Source organism: Scyliorhinus torazame, chromosome 21, assembly GCF_047496885.1.
Source record: "Scyliorhinus torazame isolate Kashiwa2021f chromosome 21, sScyTor2.1, whole genome shotgun sequence".
In the NCBI taxonomy this organism is placed as follows: Eukaryota; Metazoa; Chordata; class Chondrichthyes; order Carcharhiniformes; family Scyliorhinidae; genus Scyliorhinus; species Scyliorhinus torazame.
In genome coordinates this window covers 58000125-58013643 of record NC_092727.1, presented here as the reverse complement: position 1 = coordinate 58013643, position 13519 = coordinate 58000125, and positions in this window count along the sequence as shown.

Here is a 13519-nt window from a genome sequence, read left to right as displayed (position 1 = left end):
GGACTCGAAACGTTAGCTCTTTTCTCTCCCTACAGATGCTGCAAACCCGGCTGAGATTTTCCAGCATTTTCTCTTTGGTTTAAGAGTTAACGCACCCCACCCTTTTTATATATATATATATATATATATATGAAAATCGCTTATTGTCACAAGTAGGCTTCAAATGAAGTAACTGTGAAAAGCCCCTAGTCGCCACATTCCGGCGCCTGTTCGGGGAGGCTGGTACGGGAATCGAACCGTGCTGCTGGCCTGCCTCGGTTTGCTTTCAAAGCCAGTGATTTAGCCCTGTGCTAAACAGCCAGATTTTTATATATATATATATATAAATACACACACACACATGACAGACAAACACAGAGAGAAGAAGAGGGATGTAAAAATAATAGTAAAAGGATGAGTCTTTGTTTCAGATGGTTGTTTCTAGCACCTTCCTTGAATCTCAGCTTCCAGTTTGAGGTTTTCACTGGCTTCGTGGAGTTTCACTATACAGCTATACCGCTTTTCTGGAGAAAACACGAGGGAGAGAGCAGCTTCTTTCCTCTGAGCGTGCAGGATACCAACTGCCTTTCCCCTAGCTCTCAGAAAATCATCCCACTCAGGCTAGACCCAATCACCACCTGTTACCTGGCAGAATACGATATTTTGGCCAAATAATTGGCCACCAGCCAACCAATCGAACCAAGTCCCACTGACCCCTCTGGTGCAGAAAATTCTGAATTCTGCTGACTGAAGGCGAGCACAGTGCTCTCTTTTGAATTCTTCACTTTTTCTGCTCGACTTAAAGACACATGTCCATTAAGCGTCCATGCATCAAAATGATAAAATAAAGAAATGGGGAAAAAGGGAGTCAACAGGAAGGGCCCTTACAATGTCAATTGCATGCTCCTATCTTATACGCTTCACCCTTATTGTGACATATTTATAATTAAACCTACGACAATGCAGAGGTAATTCCAGTTTCTCTTTAAAAAAATCTTTTCAACACCATATAAGCTGTCAGATGGACGTCCAACGCAATTTGAGACAATTCTGATACTGAACTCAGGCTGAACCTGGCTAACTGGCAGAAATTAAATCATTTGAACTATCAGTTTTAAAGCAGGAAAATATGGCCAGAGTGTATATATGCCGCTGCATTTATTTGAAAAGAAAAACGTCATATTGATGATATTTTGATTACAGAGTGCTTTGTAGCTGTGAACATCAAAGATGCATCTTTGTACAGGAGCAGCAGCTGTTCATTCAGTGCACAACCATAGAATTTATAGTGCAGAAGGAGGCCATTCAGCCTATTGAGTCTGGCCGGCTCCTGGAAAGAGGACCCTACTTAAGGCCACACCTCCACCCTATCCAGCAACCCCACCTAAGGGCAATTTAGCATAGCCAATCCACCTAACCTGCACATCTTTGGACTGGGAGGAAACCGGAGTGCCCGGAGAAAACACACGCAGACATGGGGAGAACGTGCAGACTCCACACACACACTGACCCAAGCCGGGAATCGAACCTGGGACCCTGGAGCTATGAAGCAACTGTGCTAACCACTCTGCTACCGTGCCACCCTAATACGTCCATTGTGTTGATAAATGTCTTTATTTTTCCATGGGATATGAGCATTGCTGGCAAACAACGTTGCCCGCCTTGGAGTCAATTTCAAAGGGCAGTTAATGATGTGGGGTTTCATGTAGGCCAGACGGATGAGGTCAGCAGATTTCTTTCTTTAAAGGACCAGTGAACCAAAAGGGTTTTGGCAACAATTGATGATAGTTTCATTGTCACCGTTATTGAGACTAGCTTTCAATTCCAGATTTTATTAATTGAATTTAAATTCCATAAGCTGCCTTGGTAGGAATGGAACCCACAACCCCAGAGCATTAGCCTGGTCCTCTGGATTACTAGTCCATTAACATTCCCAACACCCCACTGTCTCCCTAATGCAAATTGAGGTTGATGTTTAACAGATACTCGGTTGGACAGTACTTGCTAAACAATCCTGATTGTGCTAAAAATTACATGGGAACCTAATTGAAGATTGTCAGTTGGGCTCATAGTGTGGCTCACTTAGGCATGCTAGAATCCGCACTAGTTCATAACCACAGCCCTTCCCTTTGCAGATAAAGGAATAAGAACTAGGAGCAGGAATAGGCCATCTGGCCCCTCGAGCCTGCTCCGCCATTGAATGAGATCACGGCTGATCTTTTGTGGACTGAGCTCCACTTTCCAGCCCGGACACCATAACCCTTAATTGCTTTATTCTTCAAAAAACGATCTACCTTTATCTTAAAAACATTTAATGAAGGAGCCTCAACTGCTTCACTGGGCAAGGAATTCCATAGATTCACAACCCTTTGGGTGAAGAAGTTCCTCCTAAACTCAGTCCTAAATCTACTTCCCCTTATTTTGAGGCTATGCCCCCTAGTTCTGCTTTCACCCGCCAGTGGAAACAACCTGCCCGCATCTATCCTATCTATTCCCTTCATAATTTTATATGTTTATATAGGATCCCCCCCTCATCCTTCTAAATTCCAATGTGTACAGTCCCAGTCTACTCAACCTATCCTCATATTCCAACCCCTTCAACTCTGGGATTAACCTAGTGAATCTCCTCTGCACGCCCTCCAGCGTCAGTACGTCCTTTCTCAAGTAAGGAGACCAAAACTGAACACAGTACTCCAGGTGTGGCTTCACTAACACCTTATACAATTGCAGCATAACCTCCCTAGTCTTAAACTCCATCTCTCTAGCAATGAAGGACAAAATTCCATTTGCCTTCTTAATCACCTGTTGCACCGCGAATATGTCCACGCTTTATGCCTTTTACAACAATCAAAAGATTGAGGGGCAGGGATTCTCCGGTTCATTCCCCCATGGAAGTGCCTTGACCATTCAGTCAACTTGGTTTGAATTTGAAACGAATGTTAGCAGTTAATAGCTCTCTGCTACATTCTCTGGCAACACCTCTATCAAACACTTACCAAACAATCAGCTCTTTCTTCACATGCGGTATAAATTATTGTTCCCTTCCCTGTTTATCATGTGTGGCTCTCCTCATCAGTGAAAGCCAAAAGGTTTTTTTTCAGCAATGCTCCTTGGGCTGCAGGGACCTCTGCACCTTTTTGTTTTGACCAATAATGGTGACAGTGGGTCAACAAGGACCTCTTCTAGGCCACCATTAATGTAAGAACCCTTGATGCATTCAAACAAGAGAGCATAACTAATCAACAAAGTTGAAATCAGTGTCCAAAAGATGATATTCCAATAGCGTGCGGACATCATGGAGATACGCAAAGATTCATTCACCTGAACATCAGCAGAGGGACTAAATCCCAGAACACAATGTAATGGTGTTTTATGCAGATTCCATAGCATTTCCAGAGCAGTGATAGCAGAAAAGTTCCTGCAGAATGACACCCCAATTTGCTTCGCCATGGCAGAGGACATAACAAAAATGGTACATCATCACTCCTTTTCAGAAGGCCTCTTTCAGATCAGCAATACTGAAGTTTCACCGGCAGCAGAGAAATATTCATGAAGAATACTCCCCTTCAATGAAGAACCAAAAACCATTAAAATAACTGATGTGGTTGTACCTACTGAGAAAACAACTGGTGAGTGTATTGCAAAAAATATTGCACCTCCAACTGCTGCTCACAGCACTGCTCTTCATATCCCAATACACACACTTGTAGTCTTCTTCCCAGAGTTTACGCCTGTACTCTTCTCCATCTCACTTCTCACACCTACTCTCCCCATCATCCCACTGCTAACATCTCTTCCCGTCTTCATCTCATTGCTAACACATGTTCATTTCGTCATCTCATGCTTAACACCTGTAATCTTCATCCTCACACTGCAACCTTCAGCAGGCCACTGCTCCCTAGTGTACACTTCATCCCACCCTTAACATCTGTAATCTTCAATCTTCCCACTGCTCACATCTGTACTCTTCATCAGGTCATTGCTCACAAGTGTACACTTCATCCCACTCTTAACACCTGCAATCTTCATCTTCTCACTGCGCACACCTGTAACCTCATCATCTCACTGTTCACACCCTTACTCTTCATCATCCCACAGCTCACACCAGTACTCTGTCATTTCACTGCTCACACGTGTACCCTTAATCATCTCACTGCTCACAAGATGTACTCTTCATAATCCCACTCTTAACACCTGCAATTTTCATCTTCCCACTGCTCGCACCTGCTTTCCTCAGCACACTGCTCAAACATGGACTCTTCACCACACTGCTCACAGCTGTATTCTTCATCATCTCTGTCCTCACACCCGCATTTAACATCATTATGGGCTCACACTGTCCCCTTCATCAACACACTGCTCAAATGTGTACTCTTTACCATCCCTGCTCACACCTTTAATCTTCATTATCCTAATACTCACATCTGTAGTCTTCATCTTCCCTCTGTTCATACCTGTGCTCTTCATCTTCCTGTCATCACACCTGGACTCTTCTTCATCCCACTGATCACATCTCTTTTCATCACCTGACTCAAACCTGTACTCTTCATCATGCTGTGCTCACACCTATACACTTCATCTCACTGCTCACACCTGTACTCTTTATTATGCTCTGCTCACACCTGTACTCTTCATCTCACTGCTCACACCTGTACTCTTCATCATGCTCTGCTCATACCTGTGCTCTTCACCCTCCTACTGCTGACATCTGAACTCTTGTTCATCTCACTGCTCACACCTGCACACGTCTTAATCCCACTGTTCAGATCTGTACTCTTCATCGTCTCGTGTCAAACCTGTACTTATCATCCTCCCACTCCTCACAGCTGCAGTCTTCACCTTCCTCTGCTCACATGTATTCTGCATCATCCCGTTGCTTACACCTGTACACTTCATCTCACGACTTGCACCTGTGCTCTTTATCATCTCACTGCACACACTTTTCATCATCCCATTGCACTCACCTGTACTCTTTATCATCCCACTGCTCACACATGATCTCTTCATCTTCCCTGTGCTCACACATGATCTCTTCATCTTCCCTGTGCTCACACATGTACTCTTCATCGTCCCTGTGCTCACACCTGTACTCTTAATTATCCCATGGCTCACACCCGTACACTTCATAATCTCAAGGCTCACACCTGTACTCTTCATCTTCTCTGTGATCACACCTGTACGCTTCATCTCACTGCTCGCAACTGCACTCTTCATTATCCCATTGCTCACACCTGTATTCTAAATCATTTTGTACTCATATCTGTGCACTTTATCATCTCACTGCTCACGTACTTCTCTTCATGTCATTACTCACACCTGTATTCTACATCATCTCGCTGCTCACACCTGTACTCTTCATCTCACTGCTCATAGATGGACTCTTCATCATCCCACTGCTCACACCAGTACTCTTCATCTTCCCTGTGCTCACACCTGTACGCTTCATCTCACTGCTCGCAAATACACTCTTCGTTATCCCATTGCTCACACCTGTATTCTAAATCATTTTGTACTCATATCTGTACACTTTATCATCTCACTACTCACATACTCCTCTTCATCTTATTACTCACACCTGTATTCTACATCATCTCGCTGCTCACACCTGTACTCTTCATCTCACTGCTCATAGATGGACTTCATCATCCCACTGCTCACACCAGTACTCTTCATCTTCCCTGTGCTCACACCTGTACTCTTAATCATCCCACTTCTCATGCCTACACTCTTCATTTTCTCAACTTACACCTGTACTCTTCATCATCCCTATGCTCTGTCCTGTACTCTTCCTCTTTGTGCTAACACCTGAAAACTTTGACATCCCGCTTCTCACCCATGTACGCTTCATCATCTCACTGTTCATACCTGTACTATCATCCCACTGCTCACACCTGTACTCTTCATCCCACTGCTCACATGTGTACTCTTCATCACCTTGTGCTCACACCTGCACACTTCATCATCTCACTGGTCGCACCTTTACCCTTCATCTTCTCGTGCTCACACCTGTACACTTTATCTCACTACTTGCACCTCTGTTCTTTATCAGCTCACTTCACTGCTCACACTTTTCATCACCCTATTGGCACTCATGTACAATTCATCACCCCACTGCTCACACCTGTACTCTTCATCTTCCCTGTGCTCACACATGATCTCTTCATCTTCCCTGTGCTCACACATGTACTCTTCATCTTCCCTGTGCTCACACCTGTACTCTTAATTATCCCATGGCTCACACCCGTACACTTCATAATCTCAAGGCTCACACCTGTACTCTTCAACTTCTCTGTGATCACACCTGTACGCTTCATCTCACTGCTCGCAACTGCACTCTTCATTATCCCATTGCTCACACCTGTATTCTAATTCATTTTGTACTCATATCTGTGCACTTTATCATCTCACTGCTCACATACTCCTCTTCATGTCATTACTCACACCTGTATTCTACATCATCTCGCTGCTCACACCTGTACTCTTCATCTCACTGCTCATAGATGGACTCTTCATCACCCCACTGCTCACACCAGTACTCTTCATCTTCCCTGTGCTCACACCTGTACGCTTCATCTCACTGCTCGCAAATACACTCTTCGTTATCCCATTGCTCACACCTGTATTCTAAATCATTTTGTACTCATATCTGTACACTTTATCATCTCACTACTCAGGTACTCCTCTTCATCTCATTACTCACACCTGTATTCTACATCATCTCGCTGCTCACACCTGTACTCTTCATCTCACTGCTCAGAGATGGACTTTTCATCATCCCACTGCTCACACCAGTACTCTTCATCTTCCCTGTGCTCACACCTGTACTCTTAATCATCCCACTTCTCATGCCTACACTCTTCATTTTCTCAACTTACACCTGTACTCTTCATCATCCCTATGCTCTGTCCTGTACTCTTCCTCTTTGTGCTAACACCTGAACACTTTGACATCCCGCTTCTCACCCATGTACGCTTCATCATCTCACTGTTCATACCTGTACTATCATCCCACTGCTCACACCTGTACTCTTCATCCCACTGTTCACATGTGTACTCTTCATCATCTTGTGCTCACACCTGCACACTTCATCATCTCACTGGTCGCACCTTTACCCTTCATCTTCTCGTGCTCACACCTGTACACTTTATCTCACTACTTGCACCTCGGTTCTTTATCAGCTCACTTCCCTGCTCACACTTTTCATCACCCTATTGGCACTCACGTACAATTCATCATCCCACTGCTCACACCTGTAATCTTCATCTTCCCTGTGCTCACATCTGTACTCTTCATTATCCCACTGTACACTTTGACATCATGCCTGTGTTCATCAACCCATTGCTCACAACTGTATTCCAAATCATTGTGCTCACATCTGTACACTTTATGATCTCACACATGTACTCCTCTTCACCTCACTGCTCACACCTGTATTCATCATCAACCTATTGCAGGCATCCACATTCTTCATTCCACTGGTCACACCTCTACATTTCAACATCGTCCTGCTCAAATCTGTAATCTTCAACATCTCAATGCTCACACGTGACATGTTCATCATCCCACTGCTAACACCTGTACTCATCTTCCCTGTTCTCACACCAGTACACTTTGACATCCCATTGGTCACACCTAAGCACTTCATCATCCCTCTGCTCACACCTCTACTCGTCATCTCTGTGCTCACACCTGTACTCTACATCATCGCACTTCTCACACCTGTACTCTGCATCATTCCACTTCTCGCACCTCTACTCTTCATCTTCTCTGTGCTCCCACCTGTACACTTCGTCATCCCACTGCTCAAACTAGTACACGTTGTTATCTCATTGCTCACACCTGTACTCTTCATGATCCAACAGTTCAAACCTGCACAGTTCTTCATCCAATTCCTGACAACTGCGTTCTTCATCATCCTGTTGCTGACACCTCTATCCTCAACATTTGATTTGATTTATTATTGTCACATGTATTAGTATACAGTGAAAAGTATTGTTTCTTGCATGCTCTACAAACAATGCATACCGTACACAGGGAAGGAAGGAGGGGCTGCAGAATATAATGTTACAGTTATAGCAAGGTGTAGAGAAAAGATCAACTTAATACGAGGTAGGTCCATTCAAAAGTCTGATGGCAGTAGGGAAGAAGCTGTTCTTGAGTCGGTTGGGACGTTGCCTCAAACTTTGGTATCTTTCCTGATGGAAGAAGGTGGAAGAAAGTATGTCCGGGGTGTGAGGAGTCCTTAATTATGCTGGCTGCCTTTTCAAGGGAGCAGGAATTATAGATAGAGTCAATGGATGAGAGGCTTGTTTGTGTGATGGATTGAGCTACATTCTTGACCTTTTGTAGTTTCCTGCGGTCTTGGGCAGAGCAGGCTCCATACCAAGTTGTGATACAACCAGAAATAATGCTTTCTATGGTGCATCTGTAGAAGCTGTTGAGAGTTGTAGCTGACATAACAAATTTCCTTCGTCTTCTGAGAAAGTAGAGTCGTTGGTGGGCTTTCTTAACTATGGTGTCGGCATGGGGGGACCAGGACAGGTTGTTGGTGATCTGTACACCTAAAAACCTGAAGCTCTCGACCCTTTCTACTTCGTTCCCATTGATGTAGACCGGGGCATGTTCCCCACTATGCTTCCTGAAGTCGATGACAGTCTCCTTCGTTTTGTTGACATTGAGGGCGGGATTATTGTCGTCGCACCAGTTCACCAGATTCTCGATCTCATACCTGTACTCTGTCTCATCATTGTTTGAAATCCGACCTACTACGGTGGTGTCACCAGCAAATTTGAAAATCGAGTTGGAGAGGAATTTGGCCACAGTCATAGGTGTATAAGGAGTATAGTAGGGGGCTGAGGACACAGCCTTGTGGGGCACCGGTGTCGATGATCGTGGAGGAGGTGTTGCCTATCCTTACTGATTGTGGCCTGTGGGTTAGAAAGTTCAGGATCCAGTCGCAGAGGGAGGAGCCAAGGCCACGGAGTTTGGAGATTAGTTTCGTAGGAACGATGGCGTTGAAGGCTGAGCTTTAGTCGATAAATAGGAGTCTGCCATAGGTGTCTTTGTTATCGAGGTGTTCCACGGTAGAGTGCAGGGCCATGGAGATGGCGTCTGATGTGGACTTGTTGCAGCGGTAGGCGAACTGTAGTGGATCAAGGCAATCCGGGAGGCTGGAGTTGATTTGTGCCATGACTAACCTTTCGAAGCACTTCATAATGATGGATGTCAGAGCCACTAGACGATAGTCATTAAAGCACGCTGCTTGGCTTTTTTTTGGTACAGGGATGGTGATCGTTTTCTTGAAGCAGATAGGGACCTCAGATTGTTGTAAAGAGATGTTAAAGATGTCTGTGAATACCCCCGCCAGCTGATCCACCCAAGACCTGACTCACTGCTCACACCTGTACTCTTCATCATCTCACTACTCACCTGTACTCTTCATCATCCTACTGCTCACACCTGTACTCTTGATCTTCTCGTTCTCACACCTGTACACTTCATAATCCCACTGCTCACACCTGTACTCTTCTTCATACCACTGCTCACACCTGCACTATTGATCTTCTCATTCTCACACCTGTACGCTTCATCATCTCACTACTCACACCTGTACCCTTCATCATCCTGTGCTTATACATGTACTCTTCATCATCTCACACCTCATACCTGGACTCTTAATCCTCCAACTGCTCACACCTTAATCTTCATCCACTCACTGCTCACAGTGTACTCTTCACCATCCGATCTCACACCTGTACTCATTATCCCATTGCTCACACCTGCACTCCAAATCATTTCTGTGCTCACATCTGTACACTTTATTATCTCACTGTTCATACATGTACTTCTCTTCATATCACTGCTCACACCTGTATTTTTCATTATCCTGTTGCAGGCACCTGTATTCTTCATTATCCCACTGCTCATACCTGTAATCATCATCATCCCACTGCTCACATCTGTTCTCTTCATCTTCCCACTACTCACATGTACACTTCATCTTCTCTGTGCTCACACCTGTAATCACCATCATCTCACTGCTCACACCTGTGTTCATCATCTTGCTGATCACACCTACACTCCTCGTGAACACACCTGTACTCTTCGTGCAGTTGCTGACACATGTGCTCTTCATTATTGCGCCGCTCACATCTGTACTCTTTATCATCTCACTTTTCACAGCTGCACTAATCATCCAATTGCTCAGTCTTTTCTTCTTCATCATCCCACTGTTCACACCTGAACTCTTCATCTTCTCATGCTCACACTTGTATTATTCACCTTCCAGTGCTCACACGAGTATTCTTCCACTTTCCACTGCTCACATCAGTACACTTCACCATCTCACTGTCCATACCTGTGCACTTCGCCATCTCACTGTCCACACCTGTGCTCTTCACCATCTCACTGTCCACACCTGTGCTCTTCACCATCTCACTGTCCACAACTGAACTCTTCTACAACCAATTGCTCACACTTGTCCTCTTCATCATCTCAGTGTTTGGACCTGTATGCTTTATTATCTCACTGCTCACACCTGTCCTTTTCACCTTACCAGTGCGGACACCTGCATTCTTCAGCTTTCCACTGCTCACATCTATACACTTCATCATCTCACTGCTGACACCTGTAATCTTCATCATCTCACTGCGCTCACAAGTGTACTCTTGACCTTGTAGTTATCACACCTGTACTATCACACTGCTCACATGTGTAATCTTCATCTTCTCTATGCTCACACCTCTACTCTTCATCATTTCACTGCACACACCTGTATTCTACATTATCATACTGCCCATACCTGTACTCTCATCTTCTCTGTGCTTGCACCTGTAATATCCATCATCTCGTGGCTCACACCTGCGTTCTTCATTATCTTGCTGCTCCAACCTGTACTCTTCATCATCTCACTGCTCACACCTGTACTCTTCAATATCTCACTGCTCAGACCTGTAAGCTCCATCATATCGCTGCTCACACCTGTAATCATCATTTCACTGCGCTCATACCTATGCTTGTCATTATCACACCTGTAATACTCACTATCACACTACTCACACATGTAATCTTCATCTTCACTGTGCTCATACCTGTACTCTCCATCATCTCACTGCACACACCTGTATTCTACATTATCACACTGCTCATACCTGTACTCTTCATCTTCTCTGTGCTCACATCTGTACTCTTCATCATCCCACTGCTTACACCTGTACTCTTCATCATCTCACTGCTCACAACTGTACTCTTCACCATCTCACTGTCCACACAAGTACTCTTGATCTTCTCTTGATCATTCCTGTACTCCCTGTCATCCCATTGCTTACACCTGTATACGTCATCATAGCTGCTCACAACTTTACGCATCATCATCCCTCTGCTCACACCTGTATACTTCTTCATCCCATTGCTCACACCTACACTCTTCATCATCTAACTGCTCACAACTGTACTCTTCATCATCCCAATGTTCACACCTGAATTTTTCATCATCTCAGTGAACACACCTGCACTGTTCATCATCTCACTGCTCACACCTATACTCTTCATCATCTCACTGCTCACAACTGTACTCTTCATCATCCCAATGTTCACACCTGCACTCATCATCTCAGTGCACACATCTGTATGCTTCATCATCTCACTGCATACACCTGCACTCTTCAGTATCCCCTTGCAGGCACTTGTACTCTTCATCCTGATGTTACCCACACCTGTACTCTTCATCATCCCACTGCTTACACCCGTACTCTTCATCATCTCACTGCTCACAACTGTACTCTTCACCATCTCACCATCCACACAAGTACTCGAGCTTCTCTTGATCATTCTTTTACTCACTGTCATCCCATTGCTTACACCTGTATACTTCATCATAACTGCTCACACCTGTATGCTTCATCATCCCCCTGCTCACACCTGGACTTTTCATCATCCCACTGCTCACACCTGTATACTTCATCCCATTGCTCACACCTATACTCTTCATCATCTAACTGCTCACAACTGTACTCTTCATCATCCCAATGTTCACACCTGCACTCTTCATCATCCCACTGCTCACACCTGTGCTCTTCATCATTCCATTGATCACATCTGTACTCTTCCATCATCTCACTGCTCACACCTATTCCATTCTCTGATCATCGTACAGAATTCCTTTTCGGCAAGGGGAGCTGCATCCAGCCCCCATGGGGACATTGGGTCCGGCCTTTCTTCAACCATACATTGATATTATGATGCGCGTGACTGGTGATTATAATCCCTGAGAATTCCGCGCTTGTTACCCCTGGAAGCACCCATTTCCCTACAAGAAAGAAGTCTATATATGAGTAAGTCTTGTGCACACGTGGGAGAAGGAGAATTATTTTTCTCTCGGTTGATTGAACCTCCACGGGTCCAACGCCCCCCCCCCCCTCCCCCCCCCCCACCTGCTCCATAAAGGCATTCAATTCTCGAGCCATGCCTGACACCATTCCTGTCCTGGGGTAGGATCTGTCCATTGTCGGGTTCTGTAGGCAGTTCAAGTCTCTCACCCTCCCCCCCCCCCCCCATTATGAGCTGGTGGGTGTCTAGGTCTAGGATTTCGACCATTGTCTTTTTTACAAATTCAGCATCGTCCCAGTTCGAGGCGTATATATTTGCTAAGACTACCAGGGCTCCTTCCAGGGTCCTGCTGACCATAACGTATCACCCCCCGCCCCCCCCCCCCCCTCTCCCCAACCGGGTCTGTCACCGTGATTACATACATAGATACATAGAAGATAGGAGCATGAGGAGGCCGATTGGGCCTTCGAGCCTGCTCCACCATTTATCACCATCATGGCTGATCATTCAATTAAATAGCCTAATCCTGCTTTCTCCCAATAACCTTTGATCCCACTCCCCCCAATGCTGTATCTAGCCGCCTCTTGAATATATTGAATGTTTTAGCATCAACTACCTCCTGTGGTAATGAATTCCACAGGTTCACCACTCTTTGAGTGAAGAAATGTCGCCTCATCTCTGTCCAAAATGGTTTATCCTGAATCCTCAGACTGTGACCCCTGGTTCTGAACACACCCACGATTGGGAACATCTACCCTGCCTAGTCCTGTTAGAATTTTAGAGGCGGCCTTATGTAAGGGCACAAGTTTGGGGGCATTGGTAACGGGTCCTCTGCCATTCTCGCCGGCTCAGTACTCCACAAGCCCAGTGGTAGTGGCAGCTCTGAGAGTTTGGGGGCAGTGGCTGAAGCATATGGGAGTGGAGGGAATGTCGGTGTGGGCTCCAATTTGTGGCAACCACTGGTTTATCGCAGGGAGGCTGGATGGCGGGTGGGGGGGGGGGGGGTTGCAAAGAGCAGGGATTGAGAGGCTGGGGGATCTATTTATTGATGGGAGCTTTCCATGTTTAGAGGATTTGGAGGAGGCGTTTGCATTGCCGGGAGGGAATGTGTTTCGATATCTGCAGGTAAGGGATTTTGCACGAAGGCAGGTTTCGGCCTTTCCGCTTCTACCATCACAGGGGATACAGGACAAGCTAGTTTCTAGAACGGGGG